This window comes from Mesocricetus auratus, unplaced genomic scaffold (genome assembly GCF_017639785.1).
Source record: "Mesocricetus auratus isolate SY011 unplaced genomic scaffold, BCM_Maur_2.0 Super-Scaffold_100009, whole genome shotgun sequence".
Classification (NCBI taxonomy): Eukaryota; Metazoa; Chordata; class Mammalia; order Rodentia; family Cricetidae; genus Mesocricetus; species Mesocricetus auratus.
In genome coordinates this window covers 15,683,929-15,703,676 of record NW_024429193.1, presented here as the reverse complement: position 1 = coordinate 15,703,676, position 19,748 = coordinate 15,683,929, and the positions used below count along the sequence as shown (strand labels likewise).

Sequence of the window (19,748 nt, the reverse complement as noted above, 5' to 3'; positions counted from 1 at the left end):
TTCACAGAACAGGCAAGAAGTGTTTTTTTTTTTTTTTTGCTTTCAGACAGCCCATTATGGAACCTGAATAATAGAAATTCAGACCTGAATTCAGAGCCCCAGCAAAATGAAACAAACCCTGCTTATGTCATTTGAGTCTGCATGACTCTATGATTCCCAAAGCTGATTACATATACACCTAGTTATTAGTTATGTGATTGTTTTTTGTACTTGAGGTGATTTTAGATTTTTGTCACTTGTAACAAATACACTCCTTTAAGATAATCTTATTTTTATTGTTCATATAATAATTGCACACATTATTGGGGTCGAGTATGGTTTATCAATGCATATTTATAGCATGTAATGATCATCTCAGGGTAATTGGTGGGACCTCATCCCCACTAGCTATTTTGAGGTCTTCACAACATGTACAGTATTCTTTTGCTGTTTGTGCAGAATAGTAGCCCCTACAGTTATCTGACAAACTGGTCACAGTGAGTATCCCAACTAGGAAAGATGACAAAGCTTTTTAAAAATCTATATCTATATTGCTCTCCTCTGTTAGAATTTTGAAGAGCCTTTATTGCTCAAAAACCAGCAGAAGCAATAAAGGTGTTTCTATCTTGGGAAAACAAATCAAGATGCTTAATCTTTTTTAGTGTGGTGAAAAATGCATAATACAGAATTTACAATTTTAATGATTTTCAGGTGTAAAGTTCAGTAAGGTTCTGAATATTCACCTTGCTACAAAACACTGCGGTGCTTAGTCCTACTATAAAACCCGCCCAATTGGATACAGAAGCTTTAAAGTTGATGGCTCCTAACAGAACAGAGTTGGGGCCAGCATTCCCACAGCAGCTTCTCTGCAGAAGGATGCCAGCATGAAGAGCAGCCTCAGAGTTACCATAGGAGCCAGTAGTTTCGCTGGTTGGTGCCGTGTAATTATACTGCAGAAAACAGCAAATAGAGGAAGATTAATGAGTTCAGCCTTACAAACTATCCAGAGGTGAAAAATTTAATTCTCAGGTAGGTAGCCTTTTGTCTGGGTGTTCTAACGCATGCGTGTGAACAGAGGGGGAGATTGTGGGTTCACAGCAGCATCAAAAATGGGGCACTATGAAGACAGAAAGGGGCGCGGTCAGTCTAAGCCGAGAAGAGCCTCAGTTTTCAAAGAAACTTGCGGAACATATTTTCCACAGCCCAGGTCCTGCTGGATAAAAGTGCTGTACCATTTCCTGGAAAACATAGTGTCAACATTTTGTGCACATCCCCGTGTTCAAGAGCAGACATCAGCAGGGCAAGCAGTGACTGGATACAGTACTTTGCCAAGGGTGGGGCTGGGTCATGGTCCGCTAGCACACATGGGCCCCTACATTTGTCCCCTCCTTTCCTGCCCCGCATAATTACTTCTCCTTTACGTAGTGCACAATGCATACAAACACCATACAGGGCTCATTGTCTTTAAGGTAGACTCTCACATGTCCAAGGCTCTCATTAAACTTGCTAGATTTCTGAGGATGAACTTGAACTTCTGATCCACCTGTGTCCACCCTCGAGGTGCTAGAATGCAAGGTGTGTGCCACCAGGCTAGGCTTGTGGGGTGCCGCACTCTGTCAACTGAGCTACCTGAAGCCCATTGTTTAATTGAGGGAAACTTGTTCCCTGTGTTGGCACAATGAAGATTTAAAGGGGTTGTTCAGCTTGCCATTGTCTTTTGATGTATGTGTAAGAAAGCAAAAATATTGGCATTTCTTTATATTCAATAAGCCAGCAAGCTTCCTGGAAGTTCCCTTTGATGATTTAAGTTGGAAGAGCTGGAAGACGTTGAGGGACCAGAGAGGAAGGAGCTTTGAGGGGGCAGGAACAAGGGAAGCTAGGTGGTGGGACTGTGGAGAAGAAGCCATTCCTGAGCACAGTTTTGGTAGCACTAACCTCTGTGTCTTTGCAAGCTGCACAGGGCTTGGAGGGACAAGTACTGCTTGGTCATCTCCACGATTACTCCTGTAATTAAGTAATATGAGAACGAGAGAAAACGTTCAAGTTTGATGAGAATGAGCACAGGCTGAAAAAGATGAATACTGCATATTCTCTCTCACAAGTGGATACCAGCTCCCCGTTTTCATGCGCGCATAGTTCTTGGAAGTGATGTGGCCACAGGTCATGAGACCAGAACGGAGATCCCGAGGGAGGGGGCAAGAAAAAGGAGCGAGGAGTGTAAAAGAAAAAAGTGAGATGTTTTGTGACATGAAAATGGTGGGGGCTGGAAGGGAGCAAGCTGGGGCCTGGGGAGTGGGGTAAGGAACAGGGAGAGGGTCAACCCGCGCTGGCTATGTCTGGAAATGCCAAAGAGGAAAGATGTTACTTGGTGCCCTAATTAAAAACTAAAGCTGTAAGGAAATAAAATTTAAGAGGAAAAAGAAGTGCCTAGTAAAAAGTAATCCCCCTTCTCACCCTAACCCTCCTCTTCTGTCCCCAGTGGTCTCTTTCTGTCCCTAGCCGTCCCTTCCCACTGGGCGGTGCTTTGTGGGCCGTCTGAACTGCTTTAGCGTCCCTTTCCGGTTCTTCTATGCGGCTTTGCCTGAGCTTTGACCTGTTAAACAGGGGCTTCGACTGCACTTAGGAGGTGACATCAGCTCTGCATCTTAGCGTTCTTTCCTTAAGCCAAGCTCTTTCCTCCAGCAAAGCGAGGTGATGTGCAAGGCAGCGAACGCCACAGATTGAGAGCCTTCACTCTGGGTCTGCGATTAACTCCCTCACTTGCGTTTCACACCTTTTCTTGAAGAAAGCCACCCCGGTGACTCGTACATTCTTTCAGCCACATGTGCTATTTCCAAGTCATCGCAAAATGAAGTTAAAACTGCTAAAGAAGCTGCTTTTTAATTACCGTGAGACGGAAGGAGTCAGCCTGACAGCTCTCATCAATGACATCAGTAAACTGTGAAGACATGTGGCCAGCTATGTCGTGTCGTTAAAACAGACAGCATGATCAGAGGCCATCATAATTGTTATTATTTCAGGACCACAAAGCTTTATAGTAACGGAAGAAGCAAATACCTTTGGATGAAAGGTCAGCCCAGAGAACAAGCCGCTCATCATTAAGACAGGTGCAAGAACAGATGAGGGTGTATACGACTCTCAGGAAAATCCAGTAAACAAAGACCCCTGTGATGATATTCACATGTAAATTAGGAAGTGGGCAGAAGAAACCCTGGTGGATCCCTCCACATTCAAATAGAGATGGAAATAAATAACAGTAATGTTGTTCTAATGTCTGTAATTAATACTGGGTAACAACATAAATTGGTTTTCTCCCATATTTATGTATCTGAGTAAATTTTCATAATAATGCATTATAAATTTTAAGCAATGGGTCCCATGCAATCTAAAGCACTAAGAAAATGAGTTTTCTGCATAAAGCATTAACAATGTATTTTCCTTTAGGACGTGTGGGTGTGTTTGTGTGTGCACGATCTTTTGGAGCATAGCCCACAGCTAGGCGTTGAAAGCTCCCTTTTTCTTGTGAGTCTCAGATATTATGGTAAGATTTCAGGGTTGAAGAGTCTGAGTGGGACTGAGAGCTGACTTTTCAGCCTCTGTTGACCAGAGCACAGAGAACAGGAAAGGTGTGTGTGTGGGGTGGGGTGGGGCGGGGGTGGGGGTGGGGACTTAGAAGTTTCCAGGCAGACATGTTTTGCCTGTCTTTTCTTCTGACATCCAATCTATGTGTAACCATCCTGGGATACAAAGTTGCTTATTATAGTTAATGGGTTGTTTGTCCTCTTTGTCCTTGTACTAATCTGGAGTCTTCGCATAAAACAGAACACAATGTCCATAAAATCCCATCAGCCTGGAGTTGATCCACACCATGGACAACAGTCTTCAGAGCAGATCAGTGGTGTACAGTTTGATACAGAGTAAGTTTAGGTATCACCAAACACGCTAAGAGAAAGGAATAAGTTCATTTCAGGTGAACCTCTGTGGCCTTTCTTGTACCCAACAACAGATCAGAGTGGCTCTAGTGCTCTGCCTTTTGGCCACTTTTCCCTTGTATTGGCTCAGTGGGCAGTGTCTGCTTTGCCAGAATCATTACCTGCATCTGTGAATAACTCACATGATGGGTTCTCAGGTTTCTAAAGATGTATAAAGCGAGTCACTCATAAGTGAATATACATATGTGGGAATGACAGAGCTCTGCTGTGTTTCTATCTGAACAATGAATACATTGAAGCATGACTTAGGAAGGGATGTGACCACGTTTCTATAAATGACAGTTAAAACTGTCACAATGTTTGCTGATGAGGTTTCTATTTATCTTAACATTTAGAAGTTAAGTTAAAAAAATGGATTGTGAATTAAAGCCTAAGCAGTTCTGAGCCCAACTTTAATACATCAACTTGTGGCAAATGGAGGTTGCAGGGGAGCTTACAAGTCCTAAATCCTCTGCAATGATAAGGTTGGGAAGGCTTTGGCAGCTTAAGTACAACTTCATTTATTTTCATCATGTTTACTTCATCAGCTGGCAAACTGGAGACCTGAGGTAGTTGTCTGTGACTTGCTAGTCTGGGGTCTGGCTTTCACTCAGAAAGGTGATGGTTCAAGTTTGTAACCATTGACTCTGGAAAAATGTGTGCGTGTAGCCTCTTTGGGGAGCGGGGGTGATTGGGAGTACAGTTCTGGTTGTGTTTTGTCTTTTGTACTGTCATCTGGACTGTTCCCTTTGCCCTTTTTTTGGTCTTCTTTTACTGCTAACCTTGAGAAGTAGAACTTCTTTTAGCATCTTAAAGTCTCAACTCAAATAGCCTGAAGGAAGTTGCCAAACAAACAAAGCAACCTCTTGTGTTGGCTCTGCTGCTTCTACCTGTTCAGGTACGCCGGCTATTTCACTGTGTACTTTACATGCTGTGCAGCTGTGCTCTGGGAGTTACCAAGCTATTTCAAATAGCTCCTTAAATAATAGAATTGAAAGTCTGTGTTGCAGAAGTAGTCTGGAATGAAACATTGGGGTGAAATGCTAGATCCTGGTTTTCCTTGAAGACATAATGGAGCCCTGGGGCATTCAGCTTTTAGGTTTTCTCCATTTGTTAATTTTGGAAACAGACTTTGCACAGCTTTCTTTCCCTTTGATGTTGTATCTTTGGATTTTACTTTTACACGTAACACTGGATAGAAAACTCAGGATTGTGTGTGTGTGTGTGTGTTACTTTAGATTCTGTTCAAAAGGCCTGGAGGTTAAATGCCAGTAGATACAGTCATTATGAGCAAGAAACATGCATGTTACTTATATAGTATAATCAGTGTCCCTTGCCTAATTAAGCAAGGTACCAGAAAGGGTGCTGAAGATTGTCAAACACTTTTAATGTCTCAACGAAGACATGAAGAGTGAAAGCGAAACAAATTCTCTCTCTCTCTCTCTCTCTCTCTCTCTCTCTCTATATATATATATATATATATATATATATAACCTCCTAAGTGGATTTTTTTCTTTGAAAGGAAAGAAATATATAACTTATAGAGGAAAACGAACACATGGATTCCATGGGGACACAGTTTGGATTTATTATCCACATCTTTTCTTAAGGCCTCAGCAAGTTTCTCCTAGCTATAAAGACAAATGTCTCACAAAAAGTGCACCACGACTTGTGGTCTTTGAACGTCTATGGATGTTCACAAGAAGGCTGAGTTTCAGGATTCCTGTGCCCAGATAAAATATAATGACCATAGTCTATTGCACAGGGATAACCATTCATCTTTGGAAGATTGCTCACCAAATGCTGTCATTCATGGACTGTCTTCATGATGTTGCTATGACAGGGCGTTCCTTTGGATTCATTTCAGCATGAAGTCTTTAGGCACTGGGGAGAGAAAAGCCTATAATGGAGACATGGAGACATGGACCTATCTTTGCCTGCTTCATTTCACTCTAAGTCAACAAAGAGGAGTGTCTAACTTGGAAACTGGTATCAAATCTAGGAGTTATTGGGGTTTTGCTTCTGAGTAACGACATTCTATTACAAGCACACTGGGTGACAGTTGTATCAACTATGACAAAGATGTTTCCATATAGTCACTATGGTGGACCCAGGGATTCCAGGGACAAGTTTGACTCTTTTTTGGTTGTGAGCCTAGCCTTTAACGGCTGAGCCATCTCTCCAGCCCAAGTTTGACTCTTTTTGAGAACGGAGTTCTACTACTCTACACGGGCGGTACCAGGTAGACATTTTGGGGATTCTCATTGTGACCTGAGGTGACTGATCTTAACGCGTATTTCCTCTTGTCTTTTGGCTGTTTAAATGCTACTGTCTAATTTCCCAGTGTTGAAGACTTTAATACTGGCACTGGATATCAGAACTTGGCATTGTGAAAGTAGAAGGTATATTTTTCATACATTCTAGCTTCCATGAGCCCAATGTTGGGTTTCCTGGCCTCTGTTGAATGCTCCGCTCACAGAAAAGGCAGCATTTGTCAGTTCTTAAGCCAGGGGCTCTAGTTTTTCCTTAGGGGAAACTTACACCTACACTCCTCTCGCTCAACTTTCTACATAATCCTGCTTTCTAGAACCTCAGTTGTAGATCAAGTCCACTGTAAGTTGGAATTTGAAAATGTTTTTCCCCTTCCAAATACAAGTGAAGCATATCAAATACTCATTCTAAGAATGTTACAGAGTTGATGCAATAAACAAAAGCTGGGGCAGGTACCGTGGTGATGAGGAAAACCCAAACAACCATTTCTTCTTGATTTTGCCTGCTGCACTGTTACTATTGGCCATCTTCCTCTTGATGAAGCGGTCCACCAGCTGTTTCTTTATTGAACATCCCATCAGATTCTTTGATGACAGAGACCATGGCTTACCCAAAGATCCCCAAGCCTGCTATTAGACAAGAACATCTCACAAAAAGCTCTTTGGCTTTCTCTAAAATGAAAAGCTCTGTATCCAATCGTAGTATCATTGAACTGTTTAGGCTAGTACTGAGCACTCTGGGACCACAGTGCCTGACCCAGCACCGGCACTGGATAGGGAAACGAGGCCTCTGTGCACATGGGCTGCTGGAATTTTCTTTGAGGACACTCCACTTACTGCTCAACTGCCTTACTTAGGTTTCAGGTGACATGATGGTGGGCAACGAGGAGATACATAGATTCCAGTCAAGTGTTTTCTACTTGGGGCCTTTTCTAGTATGAATTTCAGCTCCTAGTAAGCCATTAATTTTTCATTTTGTGCTCAGGGTTTGGAAATCCAGTATCTTTATTTGTTCCAAATCATACTTAGTTAGTGTTGTCCTATGCTTTTAGTTTCTGAGTCCATATGAAATCTTACTATAGATATTTTTTTACCAGCTCTGGCTGTTCCTTTTTGTTTGTGCACTTGTTCCAGAATTCTAAGCTTATTTTGCATACATGTGTGTGTGTGTGTGTGTGTGTGTGTGTGTGTGTGTGTGTGTGAGAGAGAGAGAGAGAGAGAGAGAGAGAGAGAGAGAGATCGCTAAAGAACACTAGTAGTTTAAAGGCAAGGTGCTGTGCCATACCCAGAACGCCTTACTCTGGGATGGTGTTTATCTCCTCACCAACGCTATTTTGGGAAAATTGCTCAACGTTTCCTACTTTTAGCTCACATTTTAATATACGTCTCGACTGTACAGATAACATGAAAGTTCTGTAAAATTAAGATATATTTTGCTTTAAACTAGTTATTTCCCCATGTGTTATATATCATATAATAAACATGTAAGACATTGATTCCTTTCATTTGTTAACCAAGTGGGTTGATCCACACTATTTTAGGCAGTATTTTAAAAGTTATATTTGCATTTATAATGTAAAAGTTTTTATTTATTTTAACTTATGTGTTTGGGTGTTTGCCTGGTTCTCTCTACACATACTATGGTACCATCAGAGGTCAGAAGAAGGTGTTGGATCCCTGGAATGGGAGATATAGGCGGCTACTAGCTATGATGTGGGTGCTGAGAACTAAATCCAGGTCCTGAAAGAGCAGCCAGTGCTCTTACCCACTGAGCCATCTCTCCAGAACCCACATTTGTAACTTTTATCACTTGTCTCTGTAATTTTTCCCCTTCCTGCCTCAATGCGGTATCTGTTCTAAAACATGAGGAAAAGGTGTATTTAAGAGGAACAGAAAACCCTGATGCAAACTAATGTATTTTCCCAACAGAAATATTACTCATTTCAACGTATACATTCAAAACTTTTAAGAGTCTGATTTATACACACAGTGTAACTCCATCAGGTGGGGATCATACTTAGGCGCTGAATTACAGGATCCGCCTCCCTTTCCTCTCTTGCTTTGGGCAATCTAGTGTAATTACAGTCACCTGCCTTTCATTCTGCTTCTCATGCTTTAGCTGTGCATGGGAAAAGTTAATCAAAAAACAAGATGAAAAACTGTGACGGCTAATGAGGCTACAAAAGTGTTTCTGCTGTTCTTTAGTCTGTCTTTGGGGATGGACTGTGAGACGTTACCTTCAAAGCAGCGTGCCGATTGTTCTCTGCTGCCAGCAAGGAAAAAGGGTTTCCTTAATTTTAGAAATCTTCAATTTAGGAAGCAAAAAGAAAATGCTATCTATCGTCATGTATCCTTTGCTTGTGGTTGTTGGGGGGCTTTGAAACCACAGAAGACATTAAGTCGGTCCTTTCTCGGGTGGGCTAGATCTTTCTTTACAGCAGACAGAGAAAGGCAATTTCTCATCTCCTTGTCCTCTCACTTGTTTTGGATGAACATCATATTAAGATGGTGCAATCTTCTCTAATTTCTGAATTTCGGAAGCAGAAGCAGGAAGAGCATGGACTTCAAGGTATCCTTGGCCACACAGTGGTTCCAGTATACTACGTATGTATGATACACACATATACCCAAACATGAGAGAGAGAAGTGGGGAGGGAGGGGGAGCTCTCCTTGCCTGAGAGCTGAGTATCAAGTACTAGAACCATCTATCACAGTGGATGTGTGTGCACTTTCTAAAAGGCTTCAGTTTTACCTCAGTTCACATCAGAAAGCCCCTGTGATGATACCAGTACAAACCCTACATCATGCAACAAAGTTTGTGTCTTTCATATTAACCGACCCCTATATATTATTTCCCTTTTTGGAAAGGATAGAGAAAGTTTAGGTTGGGTCAGGAACGGGAGGCCTTACTGTAATGTTGATGGCCATGGTGGCAGGCTGTTAGAGCTTGGCTGCAGTGTGTTATCTGCACAAGTCTGTAGCATTTGTAGCTGTCCCTGTCAGACAAGAGGAGCTTTCTGGATAATACATGTTGATTGCTCTTGCAGCATAAATGACCCCATGCTTCTCAGCTGTTTAAAGTGGGTGAGCTGTGCGGACAGACGTCATGCCTTTTCCCCTCCGTGCAGGGCAGTAGAGTTTGGAAATGCACATTAAAGGAAGAGTACAAAGCCGGGTGGTGGTGGCGCACGCCTTTAATCCCAGCACTCGGGAGGCAGAGGCAGGCGGATCTCTGTGAGTTTGAGGCCAGGCTGGATCGACAGCCTCCAAAACAATACAGAGAAACCCTGTCTCGTAAAAAAACAAAAACAAAAAAAAAAAAAAAGGAAGAGTACAGTTTTCCATGACCGTTTGTCTCCAGGAACAGACAACTTCTTGGGATAGCAATAATGGTTACCAAAACCTGATTGAGAAAAATAATTTAGTTGCTCAATTTTGGGCTTAGATCATGCTGTACCTGGCTCAGTATTGTGGCAAGGAAGCAAGCATTTACTTTGGAGAGAGCTGTCCAGGAAGGCAATGATGTGGATTTAACCTTCCTTTACTGATTCTTGGATATGATAAGAGTTTGTTAATATAGATCACTCACAACATGTGAGTTCCAGGAGTTGGTTTTTCTTTTAAACCTATTTAAACTTATTTTCCAAACAACCCAAATAATAAGAACTATGCTAGTCTATTAAATATGTAAATGCTTTATCAATAATAGCTATATGGATAAAGACATGCACACTCAGAGTTTCTGAAACCTAATGAAGTCCAGGTATTTCAAGGCATTAAGTAAGTGTTGTTCCTATTTTACCTTCCTGGATGATATAAATTTGGTGTTCCCAGTTGCTGCTGAGTCCATAACTAAGAACCTAGTTTATTCAAAATTCCAGCTTTGTTAGCTTCAAGGTCATATAAAAATCTTAGCATAGTCAGACATGCCAGGCATGGAGAGTAACTGGAAGCATGGAGTGAAGGGGGCTGGCATGAGTGGCCCTATAATCGAGGAACATATTTAAAAAATTCAGACCTAGTAAATTGCCTAGGACTCAGTGAGGCATCTTATTTTATTACTGTAAAATTTTGGGCCTTATGAAATTAGTATAATGTTAATTACAAAAATCAGTACTGCAGTGTTATGAAAAGATCACTAACTCAGGAAATTAGGAGATGCGTCTTTGTCTCAGCTAATAATCATTAATCATTTCTTCATTTCTGAGCAATTACTGTTTACCACAGTAGGCATTCCTGCATGCACTTGGTACTTGGTCTAGCCTACACATTAAGGTAGCAGGGAGGTGTTATCATCCCTTGCTCAACTTGAATAAAAAGTTCAGAGATTGACTCTCCCAAGGTCACTGAATGGAAAACAACATAGTTAGAAATGAACCCCTACTAGCCATATCCAATTCATGGCCTCTGGCATAGCCTTGAATGGAAGCCAGCTGAAAATTATGGGACTCCTTTTGTGAGGTTCTTGACCATGAACACTGCAGATTACAACATTGTCCTGCAATGTCAAAAGGTTGGGCATGTGTGCCTGACTCCTGAGATGGTGTCACTGTTGCAACCTTCTGGATATTTTCTTATCAGCCATTTCTCTTGCCTGGAATGCCATTTCATGGCTTTGGTTATTATTCAGACCAGGCTCAGGGTTAGCTTTTTCAGAACTTTCAGGACACATCTACACAAGGCATCACCTCTCTGTAACTTTATGGTCTTTCCTAATGCACTTCTCACTTGGCACCTGCTTGTGTGTCTGACCCAGTCTTCATTCCCTTTGATGCCGTGAATGGTTTGAGAAGTTTTAGTGTATATTCACTTGGTTCCATTACTTTGAGCCTGTGGTGGGATGGTATGAGCTGACAGGAGCATGTGGTGGTAAATCCTATTTACCTCATGGTAAGCAGACATAGAAGCTTGGAATACCAATATGATCTTCCTCAGTATATCCTTCTCATCCAACTTCTTTCCACTTGGCCTTACCTCTTTGTGGTTCTCTATCTCCCCAAAGTGCCACAGGCAGTAATCAAGACTTTAACACATGGGGTTCAGGAGGAACTCTTCAGATACAAACTATGGACATTTTTTTTAATCCTTCACTACCAAGACCAAATCCTTTGATTAAGGGATTGTGGTATATGCTTCTATGTAGTTAACATGGGCCCGCAATTCAGTAGACATACAACAGGTGTGTACTGAACAGATAGATACAATCTCTGAGGGAAGTGACAGTCGTTGACTTTTAGTAGGCTAAAATGAATAGAACTAGTTAGAGGGAGACTTTAAGGGTATTATTTGAAGTGGCTCCTCACTCTCTTGGGTTATAGAGATGAGAAAGTAGGGTAATGAAGTACTATTTGAAAGGATTCTGAGATGAGCATGGTTAACTTATAAAATTTGTTGCCATACTGATAGTTTTTTTAAAAGACCAATAAAAGAAAATATTGATGACACTATCAACCAAACTATAAGTGTATTTAAATATACCAGCATTCTCATACCAATTGTGACTAGGTAGCTAAAACTTTATTTATTACAAAAAAAGTTCCCCATGACTTACCTTGTAGAAATTTAACCACTCTTGGATATTTGATATCCAACATGTCAACACAAACATTTTTCAACATGGCCAGACTTTTAGCTTTGAGTCTTCCTATCCATTTATATTTTTGTTACTTTCTGATTATTGTACACATGGAACGTATCCAATAATGGGGAGAGAAGAGTCACATCAGAACAGAGAGTGAATGTAAGGAATAAATGAGTTTATAAAACTTCAGGATGGTGTCTAGCACATAGAGCATAAGCACTTAGGTTAATCCTTTTACAGTCATTCAGGAGAAACATGAGGTAGTTATTTTCTAGGCTTTATTCTAAATTATCCTGGATGAGTCTAAAACTCTTATTTTTGTGTTTCTCCAAAACAAGGTATTTATTCTGAGAATCCAAGTAGATGAAGATCAAGATTTCTTCAATAGAGAGAAATTAACTCCAAAGGTCAACTATCAGTCAGGAGTATCAGGTGACTAGGAAAAGGTAGATAAACATTGATTAGCTCATTAAAATGAAGCTGTATTGGACTTATGAAAATATATGTAGCTTCATATGATGTTGATCATAATCTGATGACTACATGGCCATTCTCCCTTTTATCTACTCTCACATTGATTCATTTACCAAATATTAAATATTTACCAGGTGTCTAGGATGGTTTCAGGTACTGGCAACGAATTAATGAACAAATAGAAAAAGATTATTTGCCCTTGTGACTTACATTCCAACATGAAGAGGCAAAAATTAAGCTAAACATACAAGTCAATTACATAGAACAATGTAAGGAGATACTTGCTGCGGGAAAAGACATGTACATCAAGGTAAGGAAGATGAGGAGAGCCTGGGGGTTCATTTCTCAGTATTAAATAGCAAATGCTTAGGGTAGGATTCATTGAAAAGATGAGAAATGAAGAAAGACTTGAAGGAGATGAAGAATTAGCTACACAAGTCTCTTCAGAAGCTAGCATCAATCTTGGCTCTTATATTTCAAATAAGGAAGGAGGACTGTGTAACTGCACAGGAATGAGCCAAGTAGAGAGTAGAAGGGGAAATTTGAGCAATTATGGAAAACCCAACATGGAGAGCCACAAAAGTTGCCATGAAAACTTGGGCAAGTCTTTACATGGACTTGAGTTAGGATTTTGAGATCATTGTTTCTGTGTTGCTAACAAATTCTAAGAGGGAATTGACAGGAGCTGAGAGATAGTTGCAGTGCACAGCAGAGCTGGTAGTGCCCACAAGAGGGGAATGATGGCAGAGGTGGTATGTGATAAGATTCCGGAGTCATGTCCTGACTGATTAGAAAGAAGTGCTGCATGAAGGAAATGAAGAGCCAAGGATGACTCTCAAGGTGGTTGGAACATAGCATCTGATAGCACGAACAGCTTCCATCATCTGTCCTAGTGGATGAAACTTTGGTAAGAACACTAGGCATTCTTTATTTGCAAGACTTTTGAGTCTTTTGGATCTACAAGTCTGGAGTTCAGGAAGGAAGCCTTGGTTAGTGAGGTAGGTGAGAATATTAGACGCTCCCTGAAAAAAGGCATACAATCATAGCCATCTAATGCTGAGGGTAGTTCACATGGGTGAAGAATAATAGACTTCTAAATTCAAATTGAAAAATAACTTGATAATCTTTTTTTTGTTTGTTTGTTTTTTTGTTTTTTTTTTAATTTTATTTTCCAGTTTAAATTTAGATAAGAATCAAGGTTGCTTCACAAGTCAGTTCCAGGTCCCTCTCCCATTCCCTCCCTTCCTCCCGTGCCCTCCCCCCGCCCCGTTATCCCCTCATTTCTCCAGGGAGGGTGAGGCCCTCCATGGGGGTGTCCATAGTGTGTCATTTCATATAGGGCAGGGCCTAGACCCTTTCCCAAGAGTTCAGGGTGAGAGTGCACCTCACATTGTTCTATTGGAGTCCAAAGTCCGTGTGTATACTTGGGATGGGTACTGATCTGCTGCCCAAGGCTCAATAGATTCCCTAGGCCTCTTCACTGACACCCAGATTCAGGGGGTCTTGATCAGTCCCATGCTGGCTTCCCAGGCTAATGCCTGGGATTCAAGAGTTAACCTTTGTCTGGTCAGCTGTTTCTGGGGGTTAAACCAGCCCAGTCTTAATCCCTTTGATCATCAGTCCTCCCTCTCTGTTACTGGCTTTCTTGAGTTCAGCTCAGTACTTAACCAAGGGAGTCTGCCTCTTCTTCGATCAGCCACTAAATAAAGTTTCTGTTTCCCAGACTCTCTGGCCATAGGATTGTAGGCTGGCACTCCCCAGATCTATGTCTAAAATCCATATATGAGAGAGTACATGCCATGTTTCTCTTTTTGTGACTGGATTACCTCACTCAGGATGGTTTCTTCTAGTGTCATCCATTTGCCTGTGAATCTCATGATTTCATTATTTTTTTCTGCTGAATAGTACTCCATTGTGTAGATGTACCACATTTTCTCTATCCACTCTTCAGGTGAGGGACATCTAGGTTGCTTCCACGTTCTGGCAATTACAAATAAAGCTGTTATGAACATAGTGGAACAGACATCTTTGTTGTATGAATGGGCATCTTTTGGATATATGCCTAAGAGTGGAGTTGCTGGGTCTTGTGGTAGGTTTATTCCCATTTTTCTGAGGAATCTCCACACTGATTTCCAAAATGGCTGAACCAGTTGGCACTCCCACCAGCAATGGAGGAGTGTCCCCCTTTCACCACATCCTCTCCAGCATAAATTGTCATTGGTGTTTTTGATTTTAGCCATTCTGACAGGGGTGAGATGGTATCTGAGAGTTGTTTAGATTTGCATTTCCCGGATGGCTAAGGATGTTGAGCACTTTCTCAAGTGCCTCTCAGCCTTTTTAGACTCCTCTATTGAAAACTCTCTATTTAGTTCTGCAGCCCACTTTTTAATAGGGTCCTTTGGTGTTTTGGAGACTTGCTTCTTGAGTTCTTTGTAAATTTTGGAGATCAACCCTCTGTCAGATGTGGGATTAGTGAATATTTTTTCCCATTCTGTGGGCTGCCTTTTTGTCTTGCTATGTCCTTTGCCTTACAGAAGCTTCTCAGTTTCAGTAGGTCCCATTTATTAATTGTTGATCTTACTGCCTGTGCTACTGGTGTTATGTTCAGGAAGCTGTCTCCTGTACCAATTCGTTCAAGGGTACCACCCACTTTCTCTTCTAAGAGGTTCAGTGTGGCTGGATTTATGTTGAGGTCTTTGATCCATTTGGACTTAAGTTTTGTGCATGGCGATAGACATGGATCGATCCGCAGCAGAAGGAAGGGTTCTGTCTTCGAATCCAATCTGCTAGTCTGTGTCTTTTTATGGGTGAGTTAAGGCCATTAATATTGAGGGATATTAATGACCAATGATTGCTCATCCTTCTTCGATTTGTGATGGTTGTTGTTGGTGGAATTATGTGTGGAATTTCACCCCTTTGTTCTTTTGGCTGTTGGTAGAGAGGGATTCTCTAATGCTTATGTTTTTCTGGTTGTAGTTAGCTTCCTTGGGTTGTAGTTTTCCTTCCAAAATTTTCTGTAGGGCTGGGTTAGTGGACACATATTGCTTGAATCTAGTTTTGTCATGGAATATCTTGTTTTCTCCGTCTATAGTGATTGAGAGCTTTGCCGGGTATAGTAGTCTGGGCTGGCATCCGTGGTCTCTTAGTGTAGGTAGAATATCTATCCAGGACCTTCTGGCTTTCAGAGTTTCCATGGAGAAATCAGGTGTAATTCTGATAGGTCTGCCTTTATATGTTACTTGACCTTTTTCCTTAGCTGCTCTTAATATTCTTTCTTTATTCTGTATGTTTGGGGTCTTGATTATTATGTGGCGAGGGATTTTTTCTTGTGGTCCACTCTATTTGGTGTTCTGTAGGCTTCTTGTACCTTCATTGGCATGTCTTTCTTAAGGTTGGGAAAGTTTTCTTCTATGATTTTGTTGAATATGCCTTCTGCCCCTTTGAGCTGGATTTCTTCTCCTTCTTCTATACCTATTATTCTTAGGTTTGGTCTTTTCATGGTGTCCCATATTTCCTGGATGTTTTGTGTTAAGGATTTGTTGGATTTAAGGTTTTCTTTGGTTGATAAATCCATTTCTCCTAGCGTATCTTCAACACTTGAGATTCTCTCTTCCATCTCTTCTATTCTGTTGGTAATGCTTGTATTGGTAGTGCCTGTCTGTTTGTCCAGCTTTTCTATTTTCTGCCTTTCTTCAGATTGTTTTTTTTTAATGACTCTATTTCAGTTTTCAACCCTTGCAGTGTTTGCATTGCTTCTTGCAATTTTCTGTTTATCTGTTCGTCCGTTTGTTGCCTTTTATGAATTTTTTGGTTTGTTCTTTCTTCCATTTCTTGCATTTTTTGGTTTGTTTTTTGTTCCATTTCTCGCATTTTGTGCTTTGTTTCTTCTTCCATTTCCTGCCTTTTTTGGTTTGTTTCTTCTTCCATTTTTTTCATTTTTTGCTTTGTTTTTTCTACCATTTCTTGCATTTTTTGCTTTGTTTCTTCTTCCATTTCCTGCCTTTTTTGGTATGATTCTTCTTCCAATTCTTGCATTTTTTGCTTTGTTTTTCTTCCATTTCTTGCATTTTTTGCTTCATTTCTTCTTCCATTTTCTGCCTTTTTTGGTTTGTTTTTTCTTCCAATTCTTGCATTTTTTGGTTTGTTTTTTCTTCCATTTCTTTGAGGGATTTTCCAATATCCTCTTTTAGGGCCTCTATCATTTTCATGAAAGTGCTTTTAAGGTCGTTCTCTTCTGCTTCGTCCACATTGGAATGTTGGGGTCTTGCTGGTGTGGAGTCTCTAGAATCTGGCGGTGTCATATTTGTTTTTCTGTTGCTGACTGTGTTTTTGTATTGTCTCTTTCCCATCTCTTCTTCTAGTGGGTGCAGAAAGAGCCCCTTACTGGTCTGGGGACCAGAGTTCCCTTTTGGTGGGTGCTAGCAAGTCCAATAATCTGGTGGTTCTTCTATTCCTTGTCCGAATGCTGGTCCCGTGGGTGGAGAAGAAGAACAGGAATCTGGGGCGCTTATCCTCTTACCTGGTCCCCTGGACCCTATGCTGGGTCCTGTTGTACTTGATCCAGAACAGCTACTCCCCTGGTCTCCCTGGGTCCTCTGGTTTCCTGGTCTCGTTGGTGGGAGAGAAGACCTGGGGTCTGGGTGCTTGGCTCCCGCCAGGATTGGGAGCTCTGTGCAGTTCCCAGGCGATCTGCAGGCACTGGAGCACAGGCCAGGAAGCCGGCCTGTTTACCTGATGCTGCTGGAAGAACCGCCGCTTCCCTGGACTCCCAGCCTCCTCTCCTTTCCTGGTCTCGTTGGCGTGAGCGAAGATCCGGAGTCTGGGGTGCTTGGCTCCCCCCGGGATTGGGAGCTCTGTGCAGGTCCCAGGCGATCTGCAGGCACTGGAGCACAGGCCGGGAAGCCGGCCTGTTTACCTGATGCTGCTGGAAGAACCTTAACTTGATAATCTTAAGGACAGCAGTTCCATTGGATGTGTAGGGAACAGGTAAGGAACAAGTTGAAGGAGGTGAATTAGACACCATAAAGTGGCAGTATGAAAAGCAGAAGTGAGACTATTCTACAAATAGGATTTGGACATCTCTCTTTTTAATACCCTTCCCTTTATCTAATAAGATGACTCAAATACCAAATTTGATTTTCCTTGTCTTACTTTTAAATAGCTTTTGTATGAAACCAATGTAAATGTCAGCAATTTAGAATGAGAAATTCAGTTTTTAAGTTATGGCATGGATTTGTCTATTTGTACCATGCAACTAAGTTGGCAATTTTCTTAGGGTTTCCATTGCTGCAAAGAAAAACTTCCAGGAGTGATCACTGGTATATAGGACCTCTTGTAAATATTGCCAGCTGTGGGAGGTCCTAAATAAGGATAGCATAATAAAAGTCGTCTTTATATTCCTACTGTATTCTTAGAAACTAACATAGTTAAGTTTCTATGTCTCTGTATCTGCTTATCTTCCTGTACAGCATACTTTCAAGTCCTGAAGCCCAGGCTCTCCCATCCCTCTGCTACCTGGCCTGCAGTCCAGACTCCCCCTGTCACAAACTTGTGTCCTTGGAACATATCCTGCTAAGACCAAGCTCCCTGCTTCAAAGCAATAGCCTCTCCCACCTAACCACACCCCTGCTCTGCCAAGCTTCCTGCTTCAACCACTATAAGAATCCTTGTGAGAAAATAAAAAATTGCAGCTTGATCAGAGAGCCTGTCTTGCTGTCCATTCTTTGTGTCTCTTGCCCCTTTCATTCCAGGTTCCTGTGGGCTTGACCTTCATTGTGCCCTGCTGGCCAGGGCAAAAAACCATGAGCAAGGCAACTTTTTTAAAGATTTAAATTAGAAACAAGCTTGCTTCACATGTCAATCCCATCTCCCTCTCCCTCTCCTCCTGCCCCACCTCCCACCAACCTCCCCAACCCCCACCCAATCCCCACTCCACTCCCCAGGGAGGGTGAGGCCCTTCATGGGGGAATCTCCAAAGTCTGTCATATGATCCAGGGCAGGGCCTAGGCCCTTCCCATGTATCCAGGCTGAGAGAGCATCCCTCCATGTGGAATGGGCTCCTGAAGTCCATTCATATACCAGGGATAAATACTGAGCTACTATCCAAGTCCCCATAGATTGCCAAGGCCTCCTTACTAACACCCAAATTTAGGGGGTCTGGATCAGTCCCATGTTGGCCTCTCAGCCATCAGTGTGGGGTTCAAGAGCTCCCCCTTGTTCAGGTCAGCTGTTTATGTGGGTTTCACCAGACTGGTCTTGACTCCTTTGCTTATCACTCCTCCCTCTCTGCAACTGGTTTCCAGGAGTTCAGCTCAGTGTTTAGCTGTGGGTGTCTGCCTCTGCTTCCATCAGTCACTAGATGAAGGCTCTAGGGTAGCACATAAGGTAGTCATCAATCTCATTATCAGGGGAGGGCATTTAAGGAAGCCTCTTCACTATTGCTTAGGTTGTCAGTTGGTGTCATCCTTGTAGATATCTGGATATTTCTCTAGTGTCAGATCTCTCCTCAAACCTATAATAACTCCCTCTATTATGGTATCCTGCTCTTCTCTATTCTGCCCCCGACTCAACCTTCCTGCTCCCCCATGTCCTCCTTTCCCCTGTCTCCTAGCTCCCTCTCCTCTCCCCACATGCTCCCAATCTGCTCAGGAGATCCTGTCACATTCCCCTTCTCCAGGGTACCATGCATATCTCTCTTAGGATCCTCCCTGTTTCCCAGACTCTCAGGTGGTGGGATTGTAGGCTGGCCCTCCTCTGCTCCATGTCTAAAATCCATATATGAGTGAGTACATACCATGTTTGTCTTTTTGTGACTGGGTTACCTCACTCAGGATAGTTTCTTCTAGCACCATCCACTTGCCTTCAAATTTCAAGATTCCATTTTTTTCTGCTGAGTAGTACTCCATCGTGTAAATGTACCACATTTTCTCTATCCACTCTTCAGTTGAGAGGCATCTGGTTGCTTCCAGGTTCTGGCTATTACAAATAATACTACTATTAACATAGTTGAGTAGATGCATCTTTTCGTTATGTGCCTAAGAGTGAAATTGCTGGATCTTGTGGTAGACTAATTCCCATTTTTCTGAGGAATCTCCATACCGATTTCCAAAGTGGCTTGTACAAGTTGGTACTCCCACCAGCAGTGGACAAGTATTCCCCTTTCTCCAAATCCTCTCTAGCGTAAACTGTTATTGCTGTTTTTGATTTTAGCCATTCTGACAGGGGTGAGATGGTATCTTAGAGTTGTTAGAGTTGTTTTGGTTTGCATTTCCCTGATAGCTAACAATGTTGAGCACTTTCTTAAGTGTCTCTCAGGCATTTTAGACTCCTCTGTTGAGAATTCTCTATTTAGTTCTGTACCCCACTTTTTAATTGGATTCTTTGGTATTGTGAAGACTTGGTTCTTGAGTTCTTTGTAAATTTTGGAGATCAGCCCTCTGTCAGATGTGGGGTTAGTGAATATTTTTTCCCATT

General features: G+C 41.9%; 1 long non-coding RNA gene across 2 annotated transcripts; it reads right to left on the bottom strand.

The window, feature by feature from the left end:
- Positions 1 to 299: 299 nt before the first annotated feature.
- On the bottom strand, positions 300 to 6,598 carry LOC121142175. Of its 2 annotated transcripts, XR_005879154.1 has the most exons (5): positions 6,492 to 6,598; positions 5,748 to 5,834; positions 3,037 to 3,144; positions 1,915 to 1,983; positions 300 to 929 (listed from the first exon to the last, which is right to left on the bottom strand). It is a non-coding gene; the product is annotated as an uncharacterized LOC121142175 (long non-coding RNA). The 2 variants fall into 2 exon arrangements; XR_005879153.1 differs by lacking the exon at positions 3,037 to 3,144.
- Positions 6,599 to 19,748: the final 13,150 nt, after the last annotated feature.